The sequence below is a fragment of the Amblyomma mixtum genome, chromosome 5, assembly GCF_055824585.1.
Source record: "Amblyomma mixtum isolate Tamu chromosome 5, ASM5582458v1, whole genome shotgun sequence".
Taxonomy (NCBI): Eukaryota; Metazoa; Arthropoda; class Arachnida; order Ixodida; family Ixodidae; genus Amblyomma; species Amblyomma mixtum.
The window spans coordinates 118,000,953-118,028,769 of NC_143016.1; the positions used below are offsets into that span (position 1 = coordinate 118,000,953).

The following is a 27,817-nucleotide window of genomic DNA, read 5'->3' on the forward strand; positions in this document are numbered from 1 at the left end:
GAGACATGCCCCACAGAATGATCGGACGGGCGACCGGCGGCCGCGCAAGGGGCGCACTTCCGTTGGGGATCCTGGATAGAAGTTGGGCAGGCCGCCAAGGCATGTGCAACACAGCGGGTGCAACAAGCCTTTGAAGAATCATTTTTCATCGTGCAAGCCGTCAAAGCGTGGCCATATTGAGCGCAATAAGTGCAGAGCGGCACATGCAGGTCTTCGCGCACCTCAACTGAAGTCCACCCGAGGGTAACGCGACGTGCCTCGCATAGACGGACGAAGGCAGGGGGATCCACCTCGAGGACGTGGACGAACTGTCCGGATCTTTGGGAAAATGAAAGTCTAACCTTACAGGAGGATGGGTCCAGATGAAGGTTAGGGTTCCGGCGATTGAGTGCCATAACTAGGTCTTGTGGCCCCACGACGGGGTCGACCCCTGCCACGCGAATGTGCGGGTTTTTCTGTCGCGGGACACGGACCTTGATCGCGGTTATAGTGGCTTCGATGCGGGTAATGGCGGCCTTGAGGCGGTCCAGGTCTGCAGGGTCACTGGAAGCAACCGTGAGGGCACGAGGGGAAGGCCGAAGGGCAACAGCCCCGATACCCTCGGCCTCGGGATCGATGTTTTCCCTAATCAATGCAGCCACCTCACGGCCGACGTCTGCTGAGGCCGCGACGGAAGTTAAAAACATCTGATGCGGCAGGGGATTCGGTCGGGTGTTCCCAGCAGGTCGAGGCTGTGGCGGGCCAGAGGTCGCGTCCAGGGCTGAAATTCCGATGTCCCTCTGAATCGGAACCGGAGCACCACGCAGGGCATCTGCGAAAGTCCGGGGGACCAATGCCTCCTGCCTCAGGTCGCGAACTTCCGCCTCAGCCGCGGTGACCCTAGCAGACATCTCCGCAAGCTGTACTTTAACGGCGTCCAGCTCGCGCTCTCTGGCTTCCAAAGAGGTCTGCAGCGTCCTTGACAATTTGGTCTCGGCGACCGCGCACGGAAAAAAAATGCGCCGTTTGGCGGTACAGGTCGCAAACCAGAGACAGTAGAACTGCGCGAGCTGCAGGACCTATCTTATTGTCTTTGTCCAAGATCGCTGTCATTATCTGTTCGTGAGCCCGCATGGCATCAGCGTCCGTGCCCAACTCCAAGCGGGCGGGTTGAGGCTACTCCGGAAGCCTTGCTGGCTGCAAGAGACCAGGCGACCATAAGACCTGGGAGACTCTAGGTTCTACGGGGGCACAGGCGCCTCCGGAATGGTGGGCAAGGGCAGGATCCTGAAGCACGCCAGCGTGCAAAGGGATGTCCGTGTGGTGGTCCGAGGACTTGTCCGAGGTAGATCCAGGATTTGCCGCACACGAAGAAGAGCCGCTCGGGGATGGCGGGCCATCTGGAGTAACCCGATCGGCCATGAACAAGCTGGCAGCTGGTAGGCCTAACCAGCTAGCCGCCAGAGACCACAAGCCGCCGAAAATGCGAAAAGAAAACACGGACCTCAAAGGAGGAGGCCACTCGGAGGGTCCCCGACGTCTTACAGAGCCCCTCCGAGTAATAGGATGTGCCAAGAGGCCGTGAAACTGCAAAAAAGGCAGACGTGCAAGAGCAGCGAAATAAACCACAGCCTCTTCTTCTTCAGCTCCCCATCCGACCCCCCGAAAGGAATGGACACCACAGTACAGGTCTCTAAAGCAACCTTCTAAGACAGCACCGTATTCGCTACACGCGCGTCTTTTCCTCCGCCTCCGTACAGGCAGTGTGTGGACGTCCGAACGTCTCCACCGTTATCGTGGTGCTCCCAGTGCATTGCGTGCGAACTGCGACAGCCATGAAGTCAAAACAAGCGTAACTGAACCTTTTCGCTTGTATATCCAGGCTTAACTGCAGCTAAGCCAGTGCCAATTTTTTTAATCCCTTATGAGAACAACAGAATGTTCTGTGAAACGCGGAAAACGGCGTGATGCGATCAGCTGCGTCTATGGCTAATTTTGTCAACGTTCTTGGTAGCAGTCGCTTTGAAGATGCTGGCTCACCATGCGACTTTAGTTCAGAGGGCGAAGAACACCCTAGGAGCACGCCCGGAATATCAGTCGCAGCGCCTCGTTCAGTTTAAATGAGCCCATCTTGCTCGACTCAGCGGCCTTTTCGAAAGGGTATAGATTCCTGTTACGCTTCGCAGTTACGTTGAAACACCCGCCAAAGATATAGCTCATACCGAACTCGCGCAACATTGCAGCCGGATTAGGTGCGATGCCAGTGGGCATTAAACATCCCCAGGTGGTCGAAAATATTCCGGACCCTTCCACTATGGCACCTCTTTGTCCCTTTCTTCCTTCACACCCCGCCCCTTTCCTGTCTGTAAGATCGCGCCTAGTACACGACCTCGCTGGCTCTCCCCTTTGTACTTCCCGCGTGGCTCGCGCAGTGCAGCAACAAATGCGGAAGCGATTACCGGCATGGGGAGGACGCCACTTTGGAACGCAGCCGTGACGCCTCGGGCAGAGGGCGCGCGTGCGGCGTGGCCTTGCCGTCCCGAAAGGGGTGGTCTCCCTCCCACCGCGACTGATCAAAGGACTGATCGGCTGACTGATAGTGTTGTAGCCATGCGGGGAGGTAAACAAAGGTCTTCCGGTTGGACACAGCACGAGAGGGTGGCCGCCTTGAGGCAGTTACGCACGTGCATGCACTTAAGATGAAAAGTGCGTTCTTGGGGGAAGGCGAGGGTGTTGCGTGGAGAGCGTTTTACGAATGTTTTCTTGATTTGTTTGTTTTATTTATTCGAGCCCTAGTTTCGAGGCTGTGCCCAGCCCACAAGGCCGTGGCTACTGCGAAATTAAGTAGCGATTGGTTGATCAAAGACTGGGGCGGGTCAAGAGAAATGACCGCCCCAGCGCCTTTGTTTATGTAGGAAATAAAAACAGAAGGAAAAGCCAGGAGTGGCAGTCGCAACGAGGCTCCGTGCTTAGCACGTACGGAAAACCTCTAGGCTCTAACCGAGACCGCCGGTCGATGAGTAAGATTTTCCCCGCAGTTGTATCTCTGTGTGAGATAGTATCTCTGTGTGAGATAAGTACCCTCTAAGTTACAGTACTTGAACGTCTGTGTGACTTCACGCTTCTGCAACTGAGCTTGCCTTGTATATACTCTGTAAATATAATTTCCCTTTCGTACCTTCTGCTTCTGGACTCCTGTACTTCAAAACACCACCGAACTACTCACGTTTGGAGGAGGCTGAACTCCCCCGAAGAAAAGCAAATGAACCTGAAGAAGGAAGAGAATTTACTCTGTCTTTCCTCTCAGCGCAGTTAATGTTTTCATCAAGATCCGAAAACAGTTACTGCCCCCTTCCTTGCTTCAAAAACAACGTTTACTGCGCTACAAGTTTACAAGTTTTCTGCGCTAGCATGCTCGTTTGACTTTTCGGGCACTTGTACTTTACGTTCCAACAGTCAGACGGTGCCTACGATGCCACAACATTGAACTCACGTCAGGCGGAGAAATGGGAAAAGATAAAGCTGTGTTTCCAGTAGCTGCTATCCCGTCTCCGTCGGCACGCTTGCAGAAAGTTGACGAGGATTAAAGCGACGAACCTGTGAGTCTGACTACGACTCTAGTAGACGCGTTGCTCATCACTGCTTTAGATGCCCAGTTAACGACACATGGAAGAACAGAATTCCTTCGTCGCTGGTCGTGCCACTGCCAAAGTCGAAGAAAGAGTAGTAAAGCTGTTGGTCAATTTTCTACATTTCGGGCACTGACGTGCGGTAAATCTGCCAGCTTCTTGCGACTCTTAGTCCTCATTTAGGTCTACCCCTTCTTCCTATCCTCTGCCAGCCGCATTTTTTTAAATAATCAAAGCCCCATTTGAACGGTGCCATATTATATTCTCTTCAATTAAAAGTTCTTTACAGTTTTCGTATGTTGGTTTGTTTGTATGTTCCTCTGTAGTGTTTATCAGTTTTTTTTTTATTTTTGAGGGTGCCTCAATTGCTTCTACGCTGGTTTTAATTGCATATAATTTTGGTTTTTGTTATGTGGAAACCGCCGGGTCTCTTTGCAACAAATTTCCCTGATTGCTCGAGGTGATCCCGACGTCATCATCACCGCCAAATTTGAACATCTAAGGACTAGAATGTTCGAGTACCTTCAATCGGAATATATGAGATTACACTAACCGGTCTAACTCTTCCGAACAGTGTAATGTGCGAGGTCAAGTGCCCGTTAATGAACCTCAGGTGGTCGAAATTTCCAGAGCCCTTCACTACAGCTTCCCTCATAGCTTGAGTCACTTTGGGACCTTAAACCCCCATAAACCCTAAACAACTCTTCCAGCCTAATATACCTTAATCCACCCACTAAACCGCACTAATCCACCTTAATTCTTTTTCTAGGGTGGGCCTACTTCCTAAATTTGGAGAATCCTTTGCAATATTTGAGAGTGGGCTAACTTCCAAATGCTATCAAACTTTCTTTAAGAATGTGGTTAAGAAGGCCTTAAGTTTCTGTTTGGGTGCAGTTTCAATTAAAGAACCTTGGTTAGGGATGGTTGCTCTTGTATACTGTGTCGGTTCACAGTCTAACATAGCACTGAAAGGTATCGCATCTACACCAGATTAGAATTACGCTTTCCAGTCAAGCATTATTTCACTTTCGTCCGTGATGTCACCTGAGTGTGCATTGATAGATGTGCTTTTTTGTCGTACCATGACGTACACATACCTTCTTTTTATACACAGAATTTGTCGGATATTTTTTCCTGTTTTTAAGCTGTATCATTTTCTTGTGACTTACTCCCATTTCTAATGCTTTGGTGCTTCAGAGTGCGTGAAATAAACACAATAAAGAACAATGAGAGAAGAAAGCATGTAGATTTGAAACTAGCCTGATCATAGGTGTCATCTTTTCCGATTTGTCCAAGCGTCTTCCATCATATCTTTTTTCAGACTCGGTCATACTTCGCACTTTTTAGCTCTGCCAGTAGTTTGTGAAATACGCTGCTTTTTTTATTTGCACGTAAAATGCACAAAGCAGCAGAATGGAAAGTTGGGCGAGTTAGAAGCTGTTCATGATGGAAAAGGGGGCGCAAACAAAACGGAGACAAGGAAGGAAGGCGTTCGTCCTGTTGTCTTCTGTCCTTGTCTCCGTTTTGTTTGCGCCCCCTTTTTAATCATGAAGCACAAATCAGTTTGGGCGGTAAAGGACGTCAGCAGGCTTTCATGGCGCATCCGTCAATTAGAGGCGTACCTGAAAAAGAAAGAAAACATCTTAAAGGGTGCGCTCAAGGTCGATATTTGGATTTTAGAAGTTAAATTCCAGAAGGAGTTCGCATTGAATAAACTTGTCGTACTGCTTTCTTGAGGGCTTGATCAATGTCATTTATCAGGTAGTCGCAGTTCTCGATGCCAACAGAGAGCCTTATCAAGTTGTCGGTGATGCCCTGTAACTTTAGCTGCTCCTCTGGCATACTTGCGGAAGCCATTCTTGCACTGAAGAAATCTATTTTGTTTTGGTGACAAAGTGCATCGCGTGCATTTTTATTACTTCCACTACTTTCTCAATTCATACATTTCCGGCGTTCACTTAAAAATATACGGTTTTGTAGAACAGCATGTGCGGTGAATGACAGCGCTGAGCAGTTTCAGATTTTAGAAACTTAGTGGATGAAAGGATATTTTGAATAGACTTCATTCTTGCTCCTGTCATCAATGGAACAACTGACTCAATTGGTGCCCAATTTAAACTGTTAGTTCAAGTTTTATACTTGATTAGACAAACGTTGCATTCACCTATTCTAGGCATGTAAGCATGCTGTGCAGCTAGAGTGCAAGTATTAGGCCCTCGTTCCTTGCGCTGAGCGTCGCTACTGTAGGCATGGACCGTCGGCGTAACCGGCATAGCGACTGCAGGGAGGTCATTATCACAGTAACCGGGTGGGACTGCGTGGTTACCCTGGACGGTTACCGTAAAAGGAGCAAAGAATGACGACAGTGGAGGGGCGTGCCACGCTCCGTCTGCGGCGGCTGCTGCGAAGCGCACCATCCGTGGTGCATGGGGGGGGGGGGGGGGGGGGGCTCAGCGGTGTAGGTGTCGCACGCTTGGCGCTGCTTACCGGAGAGGCGAGCTAGTCGAAGGAGGTGTATGTGTGGAACACTAAAAATACTGCTCTGCTGCTGCAAATATACGTCTATCTCTCTGAAATTATTTAGGTGAATATGACGCAGAATCAACACACCTCTGCAGCTTCACGGAAAATTCGCTTTACTGAGAGTCGTAATCGCCTAGTGCTACTTATTATACTGTGTGCAGACGGGACTCCGATAATGCAAATTATCCTGCTGCAGGTACAGAGTTCCAGTTTTCAATGTTTAAAGAATAGCATCGCGTACTTTGCAGGTACTATACAAACAACTACTGGCGAGAACACGTAAGTGTGTGATCACCGTTACTGTCAGCACATTTAGTGCAGCAACAAGCAGCCAGCTTATACGCGCAATATGCGTCAGACACTCTCAGAACATATACTCGGAATACAGGCAATGCGCATAGACATATGCACACATTTTCTACTTGGTGAAAGACTGAATGGTTCGCAGTTTCCTCTCTTTATTTCATACTTTTTTCAGCATTTTGTTAAGATTAACTTGACCTTAAGCACCGGAAGTAAGTGAAAAGTTTTAATCCCGAAGTGGAGTAGCGTGAAAACAGATAAGCCCGTATTTCCAAGCATACTGCTTGAGTTTGAACGCACTTTTCACGCTTTCAAAAGAACCGCGCGACACACTGGAGGACAGCCAAATGGTAATTCCTCGCTGACGATGAAAAAGACAGCGGCGGCTACGCTAGCTTGGGCACGCAACGTGCACGGCCAATCCTGGAACGTTGACAAGCGTTCGATGCCCAAATCAGCGCTTTTGATGCGAAGAGAACACGGAAAAAAAATTTCATGCTTTTTTTTTGCTGCAAAGCCGCTGCTACACAAATTGCGCGTTTTGCGGTTAGTTTTTGGTTCATTCGACTGTTGGAGTAATACCTTGCTCTTTATGGAACGCTTCGAAAGGTTAATGCATTAGTTTTGAAATAATTAATGCGAGCTGTACTTATTGCACCACAGTGCTGCTAGATTAAATTTCCCACATCTCGTAGTCGGTTTCTGAAATCTTTCTCAAGTACAGTAGCTGCGACTCCCTGTACAGTATTCTTAATTTAAAAATGCGTGAGCGATTCATACAAGACTGGAGCACCTTTCTGGATAAGCAGCTTGGAGATCCTCGTTAAGCTTCCCAACAGTCTGATGACCTAATTTGTTGTATCCAGGCAGTGGTCCTAATGTCCGAGATTAGTGCACTTTGTAACCCTGGTTGGCCTCGAGCGCAAGCGCGTCTGACTCTCCTTAAACCGTAGTGTGAACAGCTGTGTCAACAAACGAGCCGATAGAAGTGAAGACGTGCTGGTTCTTCTTGGAAACAAAAGTTAATAGCGATCGCGGTAAATCGTGCAATAAATTTTAACCTCTTGGTGGAGTAAACGAAAGGCCATTCTGATTTTACTGAGCTAAAGCCAAGATTTTGGAGCGATTAAACAAAACTGAGGGATTCCATGACAGCTCTGTTTAAACAATGTGCGGAGGTTTCGTGCCGTTTCCCGCGGCTGAATAGGAAAATCGCCCGATGAGCACAACTCTGTAGCAAGCCACTCACGGCACTTGTGCGACGCTCTCAGTGGAACCGAGACTCCCGGCCAGGGCGACGATTTTCAGACTTTTAAGGAAAAGGGAGGCCTCCTCGAAGCCACCTTTGATCAGGAACGCCACCATGCCACTAAAGCCTGAACATTGGCGCTTCGCCACATCATGCTGCGGGTGGCTGGCTAGACGTGCGTATTTGAATGGTAACATTATGCGACAACGTTTCACTCAGTCGTTTTTTTTTTTAACTTGTGCTCCAATTTCTGGAAAACTTACGGTGGCGTTCCTTCTGCAATGTTCTGGACTGCTGCGTGATTTTTTTTAGCTTTTCATCTTTGTTTACTTAAATTTCAACAAGCGTTGAAAACTAAGCTATTGGAATTGTTCTGAATGACTTTTTGCGCTTTACGCAGGAAATGTTCCTGTTCGTCAGACCAAATCCCTATACTCCAAGGATTGGTGGATTACTAGAAAATTTGCTTCTGCATTGACGTTATTTTGAAGCCCAGAGTTACATGAAAAACTTTATTGTAAAGATCACAACCAAAAATATCTTACTTGGAGGCTTTCAAAATTAACCTTCTTACTTTAAAGCCGGCATTGTGCTGGCTATTTGGACCGACCAGCCACTACTTCTCTACATAGGCTTCGTGACTCTTAGCATCAAGCTTCATACACAGCCTTCGTACATGATTTTCTGGACTAAGTTAGTGCGTGCAGCGAGTAGGTCTTGCAATCATTCAGCTGTCTCAACTGGGTGGAATACTTTCTCGATCAGAGGGTGTGCCTCAAGGAACTTTGCTACCTTGAGGCCATTCTGCATGTGGCGCTCCATGCGAACCTGCAGAGTCTTGAGGCCACGGATCACAAGGAAGCAGTCGAAGGGCGAGGGAACGGCTCCAGCAGCTGAATATAAATCACAAAATTAAATAGGTTTTTTGCTGACTGCCTTTCACTTTTGCCTCGTGTTCCTTATATATCACCCACGTACATAGTTTTCTGAGTGCAGTTGCATCGCTCATGAAGTCTTTCGCAAGAACATTTCCAACTTTTCGGATCGGAAGGGTGCATACTACTTTGGTCAACCTGATGAAAACCGCTCCTGATCGCTTAATAGCCACATTGTTTTCTTCATTTCTTTTTGCTTGCCCACGGAAGAAGCAGCCTGATGTGTTTAAAAAAGCGAATTGAAAGCTTTGAAACGGAGTTATGTACTCGTTAAAATAAATCTTGAATTCCCTAATAAGCACTTATCATCGTGAAATTACCGCTACTGCGACCGATTAGTCGTGAACTAGCAGTGTCGGTTACTTCACATTGTCGTCATAGTAAGCTTACCTTTTCGAAAGAACCGCAATCTGTCGCAAATTTCTTTGTCGTTTGTCGCCGAACAACAGTCGCAGCTCTGTTTGTTTGCCGAACAACAGTCGCAGCTCTGATGGGAGGTGGCCACTTGGCGGCCCATGGCCGCAAGTGCAACACAAAGAAAGGTGTGCAAAATAGAGGAGGAAGAGTGCACCCCTCTTTTGCGCAGAACTTGCGTGCTGAAGCGATTCGCTAAGCAGGTCGTTAGGGAAATATTTGAGGCTCTTTGTACTCATAAAGCAGGAGAGAAGTGCGTGACCACCCCTTCAGTAGTACTCATGAGTGAAGAAATTGCATACCTGGTAAAAAGCGCGCGCTTCAACCTACTGTTAATTAACTTTTCTTATTTGTATTCTGCGTGGTACGGCGATAACCTGCGATCGTGTTAATCAAAGAAAAGTCATGTCTCGAGCATGCGCAGATGCTTATAGCTAGTTCTTTGCATAACTATAGTTTTCTGCTCGCATAGTTTTTCTGCTCGCTGTCCTTTGTGTGTATTTTAGCGCTAGTAATATGTCGCTGTGAATTTTAAAACCTTTGCTGCGAATTTTAAAACCTTTGCTGGATTAACATTTATTTCGCGATGCTCGAAATTAGAGTCGTGTCAATGGAATTTGACTGCGCCCCATGATACTTACGGCACATTTCAGTTTTTTTGTTCATTTTCCAGGAAGTGTCAGCCTATGCCACAAGTTTCTGCAGTCGTTGCTACATGGCCGGTGCAACAAAGGTTAGTGCGTGTATTTTTTTAGATATAGTTGGCAATGGTAATTTTAAAGGCAACGCTTGCTAACCTTTCTGTCATCAGCATACCGATTGCTGGATTCACCCTTGTCTAAATTTTGCCCCGGTTTCACGACCTATTTCGAGAATTTTATACATCAGTGGCCTGACTGGGCATGTGTTGAGCGGATCTTTGACAAATTGCACAAAAACTAAAGATCGAAATGCTAGCAGAAACGATGTCATTTATTACATGTTATGTTATGAACATTGAAACAAAAAAGTTCAAAAACTATGAACCGTTAACATTCTGTTTCTTTAAGCAAATAATCTACTGAGTACGTACAGCCTAGATAAGCGAAAAAACAAAGGTATGTGCGGCTAAACGGATATGTTAAACAATCACCCACCACATTTTAGTCTTTTAAAATGGTCGCGATGTATTAAGCTCCTTTCCTGAGGGAAATTATATATTTGTGCCTGAGGGAACAATGTGCCGATCTAAATATTCCTGCGTATAACTAATATTTACAAGCTGACAGCAGCATCAATTTAAAGATGCAATTGCAGGGTATTGGGATGGAAAGAAATTTTTTTGTACAATGTTGTCTTTACCAATAAGAAAGCATGTGTACCAAGAGTTCATCGAAAGACTTCCGATCATAAACAATAAAGAAAAGGACGTCATGTGACAACTACTGGCTACATATATGAATGGCCTACAACAGTGAAATGTGAAAGGGGCTACCTCACTAAAGGAATGCAACGTCTCGAACCCACCATTTACTTTTAGTGCGTTTGCTGTCACCTACCGAAAGCCAAGTGAAGGCACAAGACATTAATATTATTACAGGCGCAAAAGCTTTGCTCAAGGTCGGTTCACGCCAGGCGTAGCAGGCGTACCAAGTCGGTTCCTGATGGCGTCCAGCCGACCCCTCATCCACCACGTGGATGTCGGTGGATTCTAAGATCTACCGCGCGTCGGCAGCTCGCCATTCTAAAGCAGAATACGAATTCTGAGGTTGCAATTTTCTCCGCCACTGCTGCACAGAGGGCTGCGAGTGGTGAAAGCACAAATAAGGTTGCTAAGAAGGAACAAACAGCGCGACGAAACACGGACACACGTAGAAAAGACACACAAACTAGCCCGGAACCTTGCTCTTCTGAACTTCATCTCTTGTTCTTCGGGCTCTATTAATTGTTTCACCTCTGACCCAAGTTTCATCTGCTCTCACAGCGCTCGTGTGTGTGTGTGTCTTTTCTACGTGTGTCCGTGTTTCGTCGCGCTGTTTGTTCCTTCAAATGCATTACCAACTAGCCCGGAACCTTGCTCTTCTGAAGGTTGCTAAGGCCAGCTCTAAGCCACATTTAAATGCATCGGGCATCCATTCTAGAAGGGTAAAGTGAATTCCCAAGGCGACGCCGCTGCCAGATACTCGGCGGCGGCCTCGTGTCCGTTCAGAGCGCCCGCGATCACATGATCACCCTGCGCACATAGCCCGCAGCCCGTGTCTTGCAGTTTGCCTTCATCAAGCGGGGCGCAAGGTCGAAAAAGATGCCCCAGACGCCTTGAGAGGCTCCAAACGAAAACAGCCTGCAGTGACTGGGCAGCGCCGAACCACGCGCGCCTGCGCAGTAACAGCCACCGCATTTATCATTAGCTTTACAAAAGAGCTATGCATGAAGCCAAGGCGATGTGCCGTGTTCTGAACACCACTTGCATTCGGGAGGATACAGCCACAAACGTGCGGAAGGCGATGGGAGGACGAACGCTCTCCGTACACTTCCTAGAGACGTGCATTACGACACGATGTATAAATCCGTGCCGAAACGTATCTCATGCATAAATCAGCGATTACAACCTTCCCAAAACTGAAACACAATTGGCATGCACTGATGCGTGGTAGCAGCATTCAAAACAAGTGCCACGGTTGTAAACACACAATGCGGGCTAGATAGTCCTGATCATCCCAATTATTAGGGTGTAATTTTCAATTTTTTCTCTCGCAGTTTCTCTTGAATCATTTCTTTTCCGCCTGAGGAGAAATCTGTAATCTGGCGTGTGCGAACCAGGCATTAAAATCGTTTTAATGGATTCTCGGCATCCAGCAGAGCCTATATAGAGATGTTCATATTAGAAAGGAGACACACCAGTGCTTTTTCTGGATGGACATTGCTTTCTTAATCCAGTACTTCTTTAAGCACCGAGGGATCGGTGCGCTGTGTCGTTGACGAACATAACGAGAAAATGCTGCCAAGCACACAGGTCGTTTATTCACACTGTTCAGCAAAACGTGGTGGCTATGTATAAGACACGCACTGTACTGTGTTTGTTTATCATCTCTTTCTTCCGCGTGAATAATGCACGAAGATCCGGAGCTGTGCGTATCTGCACAGTGTACCAGCATTTTATCTGGTAATGTAGTGGAGGCGGCTCTCACTTTTATTTAAACGTTAATTTGTGCTGTACCCACTAATGGCCAAGGGCTGCTACATCGCTCCAGAGCCCCCATCCTAAAACTTACAAATTAATCCACTTTTTTCTCCTTCGCTCAGCCTTTTTTTGCTTGACTGCCCAGGTGTTAGTAAAAAAAACGATTTACCTGCTCTGTACAGCGAGTTTCAGTAAGTACGCTGTGATCCTCGAGATATGTGTTCCATAAAACGTTTTGCTGGGCGAGTTGGTTCATTTTGCTTGAGGGGATGTTTGTAGCGCGACAAAAACTGACAAGGGACAGAAGACGAACGGGACAAGCGCTATGGAAAGCACGAAAGAAGAAGGGCCCACTGTACAAGAAATGAAGTTCAATAAAACTTTTTGCTGGGCGAGTTGGTTCATTTTCCTTGAGGGGTTGTTTGTGTTGCACTGTGTACCACTCACTGTGTTCCACTCAGGGGATGTGTTCCACTCACTCATTACGCATGCAGAATCCGGCGGTACCGCCATCTCTCAATGAGCAGTACCTCTTCCGGATTAGCGCAGTCCTGTTCACTGCTTTTTTTACTAGTGCTCAGCTTTTTACTAGTGTTCACCAATAAAAGCTCGTTCTCTAACTGCGATACTATATTTTCCTCCGGAAATTGAGTTCGGCTAGCTAAAAATAAAAACACGGTCTGAGCTGCGCGATAGACTCCTGATAACGTCTGCTCCCTACGGTCGGGGATCTCTTTTGTAGCGATGAAAATGAAGCCGAGAAACACTCGTCTACCGGTTAGCGAGAACACGCCAACATCGAACCCGTGGGCCGTGTCCTGGGTCCTCTTGGAGGTGAGAAAGAGCATTACAATCGCATTGCAGTTTTTTATTCTCATTTCACTCCGTATTTTTTGGGCAACAACATCTACTCATTAACGCCTACATATTTTTCGGCACGCGTCCCTCATAGCCTGGGTCGCTTTGGGACATTAAACAAAACAAACCCTGTTACCGCTATTTTGATGCGCTGTACCACTTGGCACGTCTTTAAATAGAAGACTTCTGATTTCAAACCATGTTCGTATATTTCGCAACAAAATAGTTCGGACAAAAATTCTGTTTGACGCAAAATATGAAATTTTCAAACGCCTCTGGCTAGGATTCAGAGCCTTCTACAATAGTGCCACAGGCCAACGCATAGCTGGCGTCTTTATTCCTCTCTTTCACCGCAACATTTTCGAAGATTAAACAATCGCTGCGGCCTAATTTTTTTTTTTGCTGGTTTCGTGCGGCGCGAAAATGATCCCATAAAATTTGCTGATGCCTGCACTTGTTTAAAACCGGAGCCGGTATTTTGGAACCACTTCTTTCCTGCTTCGTAGTATTATACTTTTTGAGAATTGATGACTAACGACTTTACAGCTAACATCTGGCCAACTTTGAGCCCCTTCGGCTTTACTATTCTGAGGCGCTGACCAGTATCATTATAGTAAAAGAATAAATTTAAAAAATCAGTGTTGGCAAGCATTATTACGGTTCCGCTGCCTTCTTCACGGGGATGGCTCTTTTTCATTGTTGACAGTAGCAAACAGGAGCAAAACGACAGCAGTAGTTTCGCATATTCTAAAAAACGACCAAGAGGCACGATGGTCACTTCCTTTGACGACTTGAAAATTGGATGTAACGTTATGGGGTTGAATGTCCCAAAGGGACTCAGGCTATGAGGGTCGGAGTAACGTTAGCGTCAGTTTTTCGCAAAGGCTACGAAAAATGTGGCAAAGTAATAGAAGTTGAATTCCGTGAAGTTCAAAGAAATGGCTCCTCTTAGACGTAAATTAAAGGATGTTTGTAAATAAAAATGCTTCACCTTGCCGACTTTCAAGTTCGCAGTAGCACCTGGTGACGTTGAGGCGCTTTGTAGACGACGATACGTTTGTGACTATTGCTAACCAAGAAAAAAGAATCTAAGCTAAATCTATAAAGAATACTTTAAGACCGCTTGCCTCATTGAATTCAAAGATTTTCTTTTCTGCTTGCTAAGCCAAAAATTGTAATAAATTTTACCCATTTTGCAGATGGTAACGACATGCTCAAAACCGTTAACGTGGCTGTGTATACATTTTTCGAGTTACGAAAAAGAAAAACATTTCACTTCTGTCCGTATTGTCTTGTGAACTCAAAAGCTCGTAACAAGTGCCATCCCATACTGCGACGCGTGCTAAATGGTTTACAGCATGGCGCTGTCTTCTAAAAATGTGCCACATGGGATACGATTTTTCCTTAAAAGTTATTTTGAATCCTAGGTATTACATTGAGGCATGTCGCATATGTACTATTAGGCCGGAATGAAACGCGAACACGGGAACGCATGGCTTGTGGTGGATTCTGGTACAGGGCGTGCCGTCTAGCAGCGTCCGCGATAAGCTCCTAACGTGCTCTCTGGGTTTGTGGCTTCTTCAACAGCCACTCTATGTGCAGCCTTCGCTCAACTTGCAGCAGTTTGGCTATCCCCGCCTAGCGCCGGCATGGCACTAGCAGCACTGCCTATATGTCAGTTCACTGTCTGGGCGAGGGGGATGACGTTGCAACCAGACGTATTTCCATGTAGGCACTATAATTCCTGGAGAGGAGGTACTGTAGCGTTTGAACACATGGTTTCCAAAAGTAGTCTGGTCACTGTGTCATCAGCGACTGAAAAAGGACAGTTCAGAATGAGGTATGCCTTACCAAAAATGCCGTAGCGTTAGTGTTCAGAGCATTGCGAATGTCCGACTTTACGCCGCAAACCTCTAGAGCAGCTGGACTACGCCCGCAGAGAGGGCCAGGCACTGAAACGGTCAGTTAGGTCGCGGCTCAATGGCTTATGTAGCCTACCAAGTAATGCGAAATGCTGTTAAGAGCAAGATACTTAAAATATAAGAATGGTTATTGTACGTACATAGTCAGATATAGAGTGGTCAGATTTTGATATACGCAAAAGAGTGTAGCGTGCACAACATTGGAAATTGATCTCGAACTTTGCGCCACATACTCGAATCTCGAATGCTTGCACACTTGAGTACTCCAAACTTTGTTTTCGAACAAAATTTCCTCTTACTACCAGCCATAAATATAGAATCCGGTTAAGAATGTATAAGTACACTGCTGTTTAAGAATTGCGATGTAGGTACACAAGGCTATGTGGTTACTGTTATGTTTTATGATATGTGCCTTACTATACCCAATAGATGCGATTTGTTTTCCTAATACAGAAGATTCTGGTACAGCCTTGGACTGCGGGCCCTTTCTGCGCAGTATAGTCATTTCGGTTCTTAGGTAACATAAAAATACATTCTCATTCCGATCATGAATAAAAACACGGGGTTGCTGCAACAGATTTTCTGTTTTGTTCGTCTACGCAGTTTTTAGTGCACTTTGCTTACGAATTCCTTCTAAAAGTGCAGAGAAACGTTCAGACGCGGCGTGATATCATTATTCTGGTATTCTCGAGCAAAATTCTCTGGATCGACCGCCCTGGAGACGATTTTTTTTTGGCAATAAGGCCGAAAAACATCGCAGTTATCGTTGCCATTTAAAATCTACGAGTTAGTCAAGAAAGTAAAATTCTGGCTTTAATTCACCACAAAAGCTACATGATTTGAATATAACGCTAGGAACGAAAGTGTAGCTGCATATTTTTTCCTTCGTACTGCGTAACTAGCGGCGTTCTCGTCACGCCTTTCCAGCGCCGTTGTTGGCATTTATGAGCCTCAGCTCTGCACTCGTGTCGCCGAGGGCATTCTTTGCGACGCAGCTGTAAAGGTCGATATCCTTCTGCTGCACTCGGCGCAAGTAGGCGGTGCGCCGAGCTTCGTCGTTTTCATGCATTTCCACTTCGGCGTTTTCTCTCAACGAACCAGAGTGCCCGCGTTTAGTCCAGTAAACAACGGGCGCAGGATGGCCTCGAGCCCCGCAGGAGAGTGTTGCAGTGTCCGAACCTCCTGATTCTGTCCCTTCAAAGTTGATTGCCACAATCTGTGGTGGGTCTAGATGGGGAAAAAGTAAAAAAAGCTAAGTGAGCACATATTGTCTTTGCTACATAATATTATAGCTCTAGAGATATAACCAAAGTCAGTGGTTATTTTAACATTTCTTTTCTACTTAGAAGCAGGGTCCTTTATTTAAGAAAACACAGATGTTATCTTCTCTACTGACAGTATTCTTACTGCCTTCATTCTACCTCATGTCCCTTTTGGATTAGGGCTGTCAGATTTATGCGAGCATTTTTACCTACAGACTCAGCAGTTTGAGGCCGATGAGGATAGAACAGGTTTTTTAATCAGACATATATAGAATTTTGCTGCTTATATGCGGTACAAACTACTAAGCCCAGATCTTGCAGGAATAAAGACATTTCCGCATTATTCGGACTTCAAAATTCGATATAGGCTTCAAGAACTATTATTTATATCATGCTGCTGAGTACACATTTTTGAACTAATAGGATATAAATAGAAGTTTGCTCCTTATAATCGGTAGGAACTACTGCATTCATATTGTGCAGCCAACGAATATTTTGGCATTCATCGGCCATAAATAGTCGTTCGCTGCATATAAACCGTACATACAATTCCATTCGTATCGTGTAGCAACGTATGTATTTACTCATTTGTTCCTAACATTTGATTCCTCAATGCTTTGTATTATTCGTTTTATTGCAGTTTAAATATATCAGGTGGTGGTTCAGAAAATAACCATGCATATTACCATATCTCATCGTAACTGCTTGTATTGCCAGTGATACCTCTGAACATTTAGTGTTCGCGATATATACCCCTATTATGCCAGCGCACGTAGTCACCGCAGTTGTGGCAATCAAACTTCTGGGGGCATTTAGCTTCGAATAAGTTCCCCATTTAGCAGCCGGAATTATTATTTCCCTAGAGGACTGGGTCCACAGGGCATTAGAGGTAATCACTCGAAAGTGCTTTTTTTTTCAAGATATCAGAAGAGTAAGATTATCTGCGGAAATACGTTCTCCATTCTAGGCAAATAATTCTTTTGTTTGTGCTCTGCCACAAATTTAAATTTTGTTGTGTTTTATTGTTGTCAAGCGAAAGTCAGAGCTACTATTATTTCCTCTGTAACTTCTCTCCCTTTTTGCCCACTGATTTTTCTTGTGTAGGTACTTACAGAATATTTCCAGAGAAATTCGTCGATATGCGGTTGCAGAGGCGCTGTTCCCCACAGTACATACGTATAAGCCAGCATCTCCTCTGCTTAGGGTGGTTATATTCAGCCATTCGCCTTTTGCAAGGTCAGCAGCTGAAATTAAGAAATTACAGATCATTAAGAGAAAGCAGAACTTGTGCACCGAAGGAAAAGGTCCACAGGTCGTAGCTACTGCAAATTTCCTACAAGATCCACTTGCCAACTATCTAGCCATGCACTCCCAATCAGGCTGAAGAAAAGCTTAAAATCAAACAGCAAAGCAATGCAGGGTTTCGAAAAAAAAGGAAACAGGAACAGGATCTGAGCAAAGCGAGCCCAGCATGTACTGGCAACTGGGAAGTGGTATTCATTTTTATTTTACGACGCAGCCAGTTGATTAAGCTGTAGGGATGTGCGAGTCTCCAAGATTTTCTCCAAGATGAATGTTAAAAACGTTCGCAAGTGGTGAAGGGAGTTCGCAGCTGGTCGCACTGAAATTCACGATGAAGAAAGAAGTGGAAGACCGTCAATTTCTGATAAGAGAGTCGCGAAGGTCGAAGAAATGATGCGGCAATATCAGAGGATCACACTTGACGAACTCTGCATTTTGGTTCCTGGCGTTTCTAGAAGCACTATTCATAGGCTTTTGACAGCATAGTTGAAATATCGGAAGGTATGCGCAAGATGTGTTCCGCGAATGCTCACAGACGACCATCAGAGGCAACGCGTTGACTCCCCCCGCGAATTTCTTCGGCGTTGTAAAGATGAAAAGGAGACCTTTTTGGATTCTATTCTTACGGGTGACGAAACCTGGGTATTCCACGTCACACCTCAGATTAAACAAGACTCATGTGAGTGGCTGCGCTCCTCTTCGCCCTAGCCGCGAAAATTCAAGCGAACACAGTGTGCCGGCAAAGCCATGGCAACTGTGTTTTGGGATCAGAAAGGGGTATTGTTGTTAGACTTCATGGCTCCTGGCACGACAGTAAACGCGGACACATATTGTGAGAACCTTAAGAAACTAAGACGGGCGATTCAAAATCGCAGAAGAGAAATGCTGAGCAAGGGCGTGAATCTTCTTCACGATAACGCTCGCCCCCACGTTGCCTGCCAAACCGTCGCTCTCTTGCAGCAGTTTGGATGGGACGTCATCAGCGACCCACCCTACAGTCCGGACTTCGTATCAGGTGACTACCACTTGTTTCTAAAGCTAAATAAACATCTCGCTGGAAGGCGCTTCACCGATGATGACGAAGTGGAAGATGCGGTCAAACGCTTCCTCAACGGCATGGCGGCGAGCTGGTATGACAAGAACATACAAAAACTGCCCCAGCGTGTGCAAAAATGCATAGACCGCAACTGCGATTATGTGGAAAAGTACAATAATGTTCTGCCTTTTAAGTGAGGTTTAAATTGCTTAAAATAAACATTTCTTTCGATTTATAAAAGAACTGGAGACTTTAATTTTAGGACGACCCTCGTAGCACTTGCCACAAGACAGTGGTATATGGTAGGCCACTTCAATTATGCGGTTTACAAATATTGTGGTGTGTTTGGTTCCGCAGGCTATGTATTTGGGCTCTTAAATATGCGGCGCATCCTGGACATTTTCAGCGGCACCGAAAAAACGACGCGTACGCCACACTTTCCGGCAATGGCACAGGCTATGGCCGAGGTTGCGCATGTAGGGCACAGACGCAAGACAAGACGTTCCTGGGGACCATCACTGCTGAGGCGTGATGACTTAGGTCTTTTTAGGCCTTAGCGCTTTCACAAGACTCTCAGTAACGGACGTGAGAGCGCTGTCTGGGAAGCCAGAGCTGCTCAGGCGGAGAGCCTGTTCATCAACACTCAAGTTTACCTTGTGTTCGCTGGATTTCTGAAGGGTGGCTCTTAAGCAGCTCAAAGCTATTCGTCTCTTAACAATTGTTGAATGGGCAGAATTGTAGCTTAGAATTGGCTTTTTTTGACCGAGGACAATAGGTCAATAGGTCCAACACACCAAACGATCATTAAAGGATGTGTAGAAGAAAGAGAAGTTTATGGACCGTAGATCTGCAAGGGGACCACCGTCCTGCAGGCAAACCTCAACTGGGACTTCACGAGTAAATTTCAGTCTCACCACGCATTCTTTAAAAATGCCAAAAACGACTTCCACAACGCCATATCTTCCACAGGCGCCACTGCTTTTAACAGAACAAGATAATCGTCAACATATCTAAAGATGTTTGCAACAGAAGTCTTGTCAGTGAACGAAAAAATTTCTTCTTCGATACAGGGTAAAAAAGGTCACTTAAAACACGTGCAGTGCATGAATCAATGAACATACCTTGCTACTGTACGAAGGAGTCCTACTACTGTACGAAGGAGTCGGAGGAGGGAAGAAGAAAATAAAGACGCTGCCTGGCTGTGGCACGTGAAGCCATGGCTAAGAGTTCTGTTCTGGCTTGGATCCGAATCAGCTGTCTCGTTCCTTTCCCCCTGAGGCATAAGCCTGCAACGTCCTTTAAGATGCGCCTGGCGCAACCAGAACTGACGCCTGTTTATATAGGCCGCGTTATACGGGGCTATATAACCGTTGTAGTATGGATAGCCACCTTGCGATAGCATAGAGCGGTACGCGGCTGCGGTACGCTGAGAACTTTACTTTGGGTTTCTGATCTACAAAAATGTATTCATTGAAGTACATGAGGCATATACTTCATAAAAGTGTTTCAGTGTCGCACAGAAAAATGCATAATGGCTGCGTTGCAAGAAGGAGCGGGAACGGTCAGATAACAGTGCACTGACCCGTAAGCACAGAGCATATATTACATCAATTGTTCACAGTTTCGCCTCTGATTGGTCGTGGCTTAAACTGAAAGCTTAGATTTCTCCTAAATCGCACTCTGCCATGACGATATGAAGAATTCGCTTGGTACTTGCCCCTTCACCGACGTAAAAATCAGCGAAATAAACTTCCACGCCTTAGGTCCTAAGGCACCTAATGTCGCTATTTGTGCGCTTAGTTTCTACTGTATGTTTTATCAAAAGATAGTTTTCATTCTCAGATGACACTGCGAAAGTCGGCGCACGAATGCACCTCTCTTCGAACGCGGGGTTCGAGAAGAAAAGACACTTCTTCGCGGCAGTAATTATCTCATTGCAAACAAATTGTCGCTGCAGGTCCAGCACTGAGAAGCTGACTTCAGCAGTGGCGCTTGAAGGGTGCGACAGGTTTGGGGATCCTGGTTCGTGAACACCCCAGCCGATAGTTATTAGCGTCTGTATTTTGTAAAAACAAAACATGAACCCTGCAGGGAATATGCGTTCATTGATGACCGCTCCTACCGAAGGCATTTGATTCGCCCTCCCAACTCTGTTGGCAGGAATCTCGCTGCGCACCACCTCCCCTTCGCGCCTCTTGTTTCTGAATACAAAAAAAAACGAATTTGAAAACATTCCTCGTTTCGTCTCAGCTGAAGAAATACTAAAATATACCATGTAAGTGCTGTTATGAAGAGTAACTTATTCCATGGAATCTACGGCAGAAACGTAATGCCCGATTCATATTCCGCTCTTCAGGAAAAGCCGACAAACTGCTGAGCAAAGGAATACGGAAGAGCCGTCAGTGATGATGCAAGTCGCCGCGCACAAACATGCACAGCCTTTGTCAAAACCAATAAGCCAAGGCGGTTTGCCTCCCGGACCCGATATCCAACTCGTTATGAATGACAGCGTTCCAAAATTTAGAGCTCGGGGCCTCAGCCTTGCGAGATTAGGATTTCCACCGACGGCTAACAAAGAAATCTCTTTCAAAGTGAGATTCTCAGAAAAGCTGTTTGCACTGCTTGCTAGTGCTGTGTTAATTTTTTTACTCAGCTCGATATCGGCGCCGAAATTTAAGGTAAACCTCAAGTTAATACAAGTTTCAGGCTGAGAGCAATGCCCTGTCTTAAAGGGGCACTGCGATGATTTCCTCAGTGCCGGTTAATATTATTAAATGGATTCATCATGCGTTCCACATACCAGGGCAAAAAGAATTATTGAAATCGGAGCATGCAAACGAAAGTATTTCCACTTTGAAAATTCACAATGAAAAGCTCAGATGAAAACACATTTCACTAGCAAATTTCACTCACCCAGTACCGAGATTGGGCGGTACCAATCATAACCGCGCCTAGCGCACGCGCAGCGGAAGCGTGCGTGCAATTGTTGCTTTGTCGGGGGTGCAGACAGCCGCGCATTTTGACGGCGTCTTCCCACCGTGTACGCGTAGTCAGGGCACGGGTGACTGAAAACAAAAGAAGCACCCCGATGTTTCTTTCGTAGTCGGCCTGCATGGCTGTCGGCAGTATCCCCGTCCGCCCTCAAACTCGCCTCCCGTCTCCTGTCCGGCCTTCCTCTTCACAATTTTGGACAAGGTGTGTCGACTGAGCTTTTTTTTCGGTGCCCTTTTCGTGTGCTTTGAACCAACGTTTTTTGAACAGCGCTGTCCCCCACGAAGGTTTGAAGCGGAATGGGAAGTGTCGCCCCTAGCTTTATTCTTGTAAGTTTTCGCTCCCTTTCCCTGCTTCTTTCCAGTTTTTGTGGCATGCGAAAAGCTTTCAGTACTCAGAGACATAACATTTTGGATCCATTTCCCGAGTATAAAGGAACAATATGTAAGCTGGACCCCCAACCAATGAGAAAGGCAGCGCCCAATCTGGATGCCACCCCATTTCCGCTGCCGCAAATGGCCGCCGCGTTGCGACACCATCGGCTCGAAACAAGCATTTCTGGCGAAGATTAAAATATCAAATATCAAGATTTCGGCGAAGTGTCCCTTACTCTGCATACAAAGAAGAAAGTTCTCGTGCTTTATCTACGTCGCAGGGAACCTTTAAAGCATGCCGCCATTACTTAACACAGTGAACATAACGTCCTCTCAAAAACATGTGCATGTCGCATTCGAGAAAGGCATGCCGTTGACCTTTCTTGATAAATGCGACACTATGACAGACGTGCGGTCATAATTTTGACATAGTGCATAATTAGAACCTTATTTGTCCTTCTTTTCAGCACCGAGGGGGCTACAATTCCACGTTATCTTAAGAGTGACTGGCGACAATATAATGCAGTTTTGCAGTTTTGTCTTTTAAAGCAGCCGTGTACGCCGAATGACGGAGCTTGTGTGATCATGCAGCGCTCATTATTTCCTTGCGCTCTACGCATATGTCTTCTTTTGCGACTGTAACCAGCGATTAAGGCGTCTTGTACACCGATGCCATTAAAAAATTCTAAGAAAGGTTACGATACAAAGATGCGATACGATGCAAAATTTCAGCTCAGCTCTGAAGGTGTTGTGATTTTGCGATATATTGAAGGATAGAATTTCAGAGGTACGTATATGCATGTACAGTTATCAAGCACTCCTTCGCTTCCACATATACTATTTCTTCAGGTAATTCCTTTCTCAGTCTTTCAGTGTCATGAAGGTGGCTTTCTGGTCGGAGAAATGGATGGAGATATGTTCAACCTGCTACACAAATGCACGGTTCTCTAAGAAGAGGTCTGTACAAGTGTTTTGCGAGGTGATCACAGTAGTGAGAATAGTTACGAGGGAGAGGAACGGGATATTCTCAGACTGTTCATACCAGGAAGACAACGCTGTGCGTGGCGTAGCCGACGCGGCCAATCTGTACGCAACCTGCAATGGCCAGGCGGCACCACTGGAGGGCATCATTCAGCGCCACCAACGCCGGCGTTGGCAACCTTGGACTGGCCGGAGGGGCTAGGTTGGCTTGGAAGCAGCCGTCGGACAGTTGAGCAAGGCGATTCATAATGTTGCGGTGATCGTTTCTATAAGGTTTTAAGGCCACTAAGGGTTCTTTCGACCGTCATCAACCGCCGTTTTTGCCTTCAGGACGTCGCCTCGTTAAAAACGGTCACATATACAGCGTTCAAGAAACGAATTCGGCAAGGGATCCATAATGAAGAGCTTGTCGCAATGAAATAAGCACACGTGCGATGTTGCACTTAACAGTGTATTTTATTTACGCTATTATATTTCCACGATTTATGTCTGTAGCCTCAATAGCCTCAATGTATCAGTATGATGTTTACCTCAGAAAATATTGGCAGTGCGAACGAAGTTAAAGCGATAGTAATTGCTTCTTCTTGTGGTGTTTTTCGCTACAGCATATACAGTTCCTCGCAACTTCTTCCTGTAATTTAACATCATCACTGATATTTGAGCTCACTTCTCCCAGCTTGCGACAACGACGCAAAGGTCAGAGACAGGCAAGTGCAGTTGCGTACACGCTTGCTTTGACTGTAATCACTGGATGGAATTAGCGTGCTCTGTTATTAAGCCCGAACGGGTGCCTTGAACCCAGCTTGACGCAAGCGTTGGAGAAGCCGGTCGATACGCAAAGGCTCACTGATAGAGCGTTCACCAGAGAGCTCTTTGAAGATGTGATGAACATGGTTTAACGATCGAGCGCAGAATCACCCGCCGCGAGGCAATATAGAATATTGCCTGCTATAACACAGCTGTGCACCTCCTCTCTCTGCTGCATCTTCTTTTTGCACCAGGTCGCCTGCTTATGTCGTGATTATGATTAGCTTGCCATCAAATCTCAGTAGCCTCTGACCACTCGCTGCACACTTGACGCCTCAGAATTCACAATATAAACATGATAGAGGACGTTACACCACACACACCACAGCAAACCAACCTATGCCTTATACTTATTGACCAGTTATCATCTTAAACCTAGCTTTAGCAATAATTAAGGCCTTTCGTAGGCAGAAGAACGGAGATGAACTATCGCCACGTGACGTACTTAACCACTGCAAGGGTATTGAGTCCTTTCACAGCTGTTTTAAGACAAGGAGTAAGAAGTGGGTAAACCAGGCAAATGACGCATAGCCGCACTGCAAATCTGTCGCAAGCACGTTGGTTGTAATCACGGCCTCATCGACGTTGTGCATGACTGCGCACCCCTGCTTCGTCTAACGCTAATACTACTACCCCGCTCCACAAACCACATCACTTGTTACTGCACCGGTAAATTCTAAAACCTCCAGCAAAACACACAGTGTTTTGTTTACGCGTGCTCTAATGCGGGTACAATTTACGCGTGCTCTAATACGAATGGGCAGAGACAAAATAAATAGGCAAGATTTACATTGCTTTGCCTGAGTATTGCTACTTATACTTCAAAGCCAGATCACACTCAATAATACTTTTCTTTTTCCGTGTTTGTACAATCTTCCGCAGCATGCCTCCCCTGAATACCTACACCTGAAGGTTTGCGCGAGTGAAGACAAGCTGTAATATATATTTTTTTTGCTCGGCAGGTTGAGTTGCTCAATTATGGAGAGAGAGAGAGAAGCCGGCGTTTGTACATCGCTGCATGCTATTCTCCGTAGGGCAGCGATTTCGGGAATAATCGCAGAAGGAGAGCGTTGCGTAAAGGTTAAAATAAAAGGAATAATAAGAGATCTAACGTGGATTGGTGAAGACCACTGGGGGTTACAGTTTGCATTTTGCCATATAAGAGGAGCATTTGTTGCAGTGAAGTTTTCTTTGAAGTCTGAACAAACAGGCTGTCTGTGGGCACGTTTGAAAGGTATTTAACCTTAAGGCTTTCTGAAGATGCGAAATCTATTTCCAGGCATTGGTATCGCTCCGGCCTCATACTTTTCTTTGTTTTCGGCTGCATTTGCAATGCGGATATGATTAATTTTACTCCTTGTTCAACCACCCATAGCCGTTTCTTATTTTGCGCCGCGGGCGAACGCCATGCGCGTCAAGTCACTGAAATTGAATTTAAGGTGCGGATGCCTGGGAGGTCGCTTAATCTCATATTTGACCTTCATGATGATGCCAGTCTTCGAGAGATGTTCGAGTCTAGTTGAACGCGTGCAAGAGCTGGCTGCTGCTGCAAAAGCACTGAATGTACTGTGGAAAATATAAACTTTTCGAACGTGTCAATGCTCTCAGTGCAGCCATTAAAAAGGCCTGAATTGTAGAAAGGAATCAAGAATAATTTGAGCTCAAAGGCGCCTTATATTCACGTTCAGTGAGCTTATCCATACACTTTTCTACATTGTTACTTATCACATCTGAAGAACGAGCCGGAAAATGTTTTGCTCAGGTATTTATTTTTCGAAATGACTGCCTAATCTGTCTGTTGCAAAATGAATTCTGTACGAGAGAAATCAGTGCGAAATCACAGACTAATTTGTAGAGGATACCAAATAATGCCCTGTGCTTTCCTTGCCACCATGTTTTTACCATTCTTAAAGGTTAAGGAAAATTTACTGAAACGGCGTTTTTTTTGGGATATTCGTAAAAGGGTGGCTCCTCATATATCTGGCTAAAAACATTACAGTTGAGCAGGGAGACGCAAAGATTGAAAGATGTGATCGTGATCATTTCAACGTTCGTGCTCTTAAAAATAGAGCAATCGTCTGAGAAGAGTGCGACACACAATCAGAGGCAGCAGTCTGCAAATGCTTAAAGTAAATGACAAACCCAGCGTACGTAGCACACTCCCCTGAGGTAAACATGGCGTATAATGAAGCGCCTAGAAAACAGCCTGCAGCCATTACACTACCGCACCTTCACGTGAGATTCAGATAGGCTTTAATGCATATAACAGGACAAGGAAGAACACCAGTGTATTAAAGTTTATAGAGCATACTTAGGAGCTCTCTGTCAAAAGCTTTGCGAAAAAAGGAAAGAAATACATAAGCCTACGCTACTTCATCAAGAACTTTTGCCAGCTCATTATCTGCCGTAACTAGTAGTGTTCTCCTGGACATTTCGTTCCAAAAGCCCTGTTCAAGAGCAAAAGGAATACTTTTAATAAAAACAATTATGGCACCTTCTTTTATTCAGTACACCAAACAAACGAGGACGGAGCACGGGGACGTACGGCGACACACAAGCATTGATTATGCTTTTGTTGTTATTTTTATTCTGCGGAACCTTGAAGCACATACTCTTGGACATAAATACTTAACTGTTTTTAGAAACTTCTAAGACTTCAGAAATTTATTTCTATTTTATTTACTGCCATGTGCCTTGTGTCAAGAACGCAGTTAGTTGTGCTTTGCAACAAATAGGGATGTAGTATTCGCCCACTTCACTTGAATACACCACAGCATGGCATTAATGCTATGCTCTGACGCTCTGAAAATGCCATGCTCAGAAATTACAAATAGCCCAACTCGACGGCAAACTTTCCACACCATTTAAACGAGCCTCCCCAGATGGGCCATCCCTTCAAACACGAATTTTTTTCTTATTCTTTCTCTTTCGCTATAGCGTACGCTTCGTGGCAGAGTAAAAACTGACCTCCAAAAGAAAAAAAAAGCCCACAGCTGCATAAGTCTAAAAACTTGCCATTATCTCTGTCTAATCTATTCTCGACAAAGGTCATTGGGATTAGGCGTAAGCTCTGACGAAGGCCTATAATTAGGTATTAACCGTTAGATAAACCAACGCAGAAATCCGGCCAAATGCTTATTTATTGAGGGTACAGTGGAGAAATAAGAAATCTATTCAGGGCGTGAAAGCAAAGTCACATGCTCACCAATTCAGATTCATATATCTGGCCGCCTAGAAGCTGGTGGACACTAGAATGGGTAATCATCAGTCACGACATTCAGCACAGCCTGGCTGTTTTTTGCCGTAGAGCGAAGCTTTACTGGGACAAGGTAAAAGTGAGCGGTACGATATACTTATCCCTGCAACTTACACGCGCAGAGGGAGACGAAATGTAATTTGGTTTGTACAACGTAAGATACTCTAGCTCGCTGTAGCGGGGTTCAGTGTTCAAGGACTCAGTGTTTTAGCGTTTGGCTGTTTACCTCAAGGTGACGGCTCCTATACGGGCCACAGAGGGCGCATTGCAGTGGAGGTGAAATGCAAAAAAAAAAAAACGCTTTGTGCGCTTTCAGATGTCAGCGCACGTTCATGGCAGCCCAGAAGGTATGTAATAACCTGGTGCCCACCACTGGGCGTCCTTCAGAGCCCATGAGTAGCTTCCGGATTTTAAACTCCAGATACCACCAGCACAGCCGGCATTGCATTATTCGTGACACTTCTGCCTTTGAATGCAAGTCACGTTATGCCACAATGACAAGAAGGTTTGGGACCATTGTATTTGCGAAAAAAACGGCAACGAGCAAACCATGAAATCGAATAATAAGACTGTTCTGATGAAATAAACATTGAGGCTGCAGTGCCGGTAGGGCAGCACGTTAGAATATTAGGTGCTGATGCGGTAATGCAGCGCTACATGTCGAAGGCTAGAGTGGTTTTATATGCACAAAAACGAATACATGCACCTCTCATGTGTATTTGATAGTGACGGCCGGCCCACGCCCGTTGTAAAAATGGAAATATTTTGTCACTGTCTGCAAACTGCACTCACTGCAAGATCTATTTTTCATGCCAGCTCTTAGGCAATGCAACTGC

At 45.7% G+C, this 27,817-nt stretch overlaps 1 pseudogene; it reads right to left on the reverse strand.

Annotated features, from left to right (window-relative positions):
* Positions 1 to 1,155: 1,155 nt before the first annotated feature.
* The window catches only part of LOC149343452 (cystathionine gamma-lyase-like), a 75,385-nt pseudogene continuing 48,723 nt past the window's right edge, over positions 1,156 to 27,817 (reverse strand).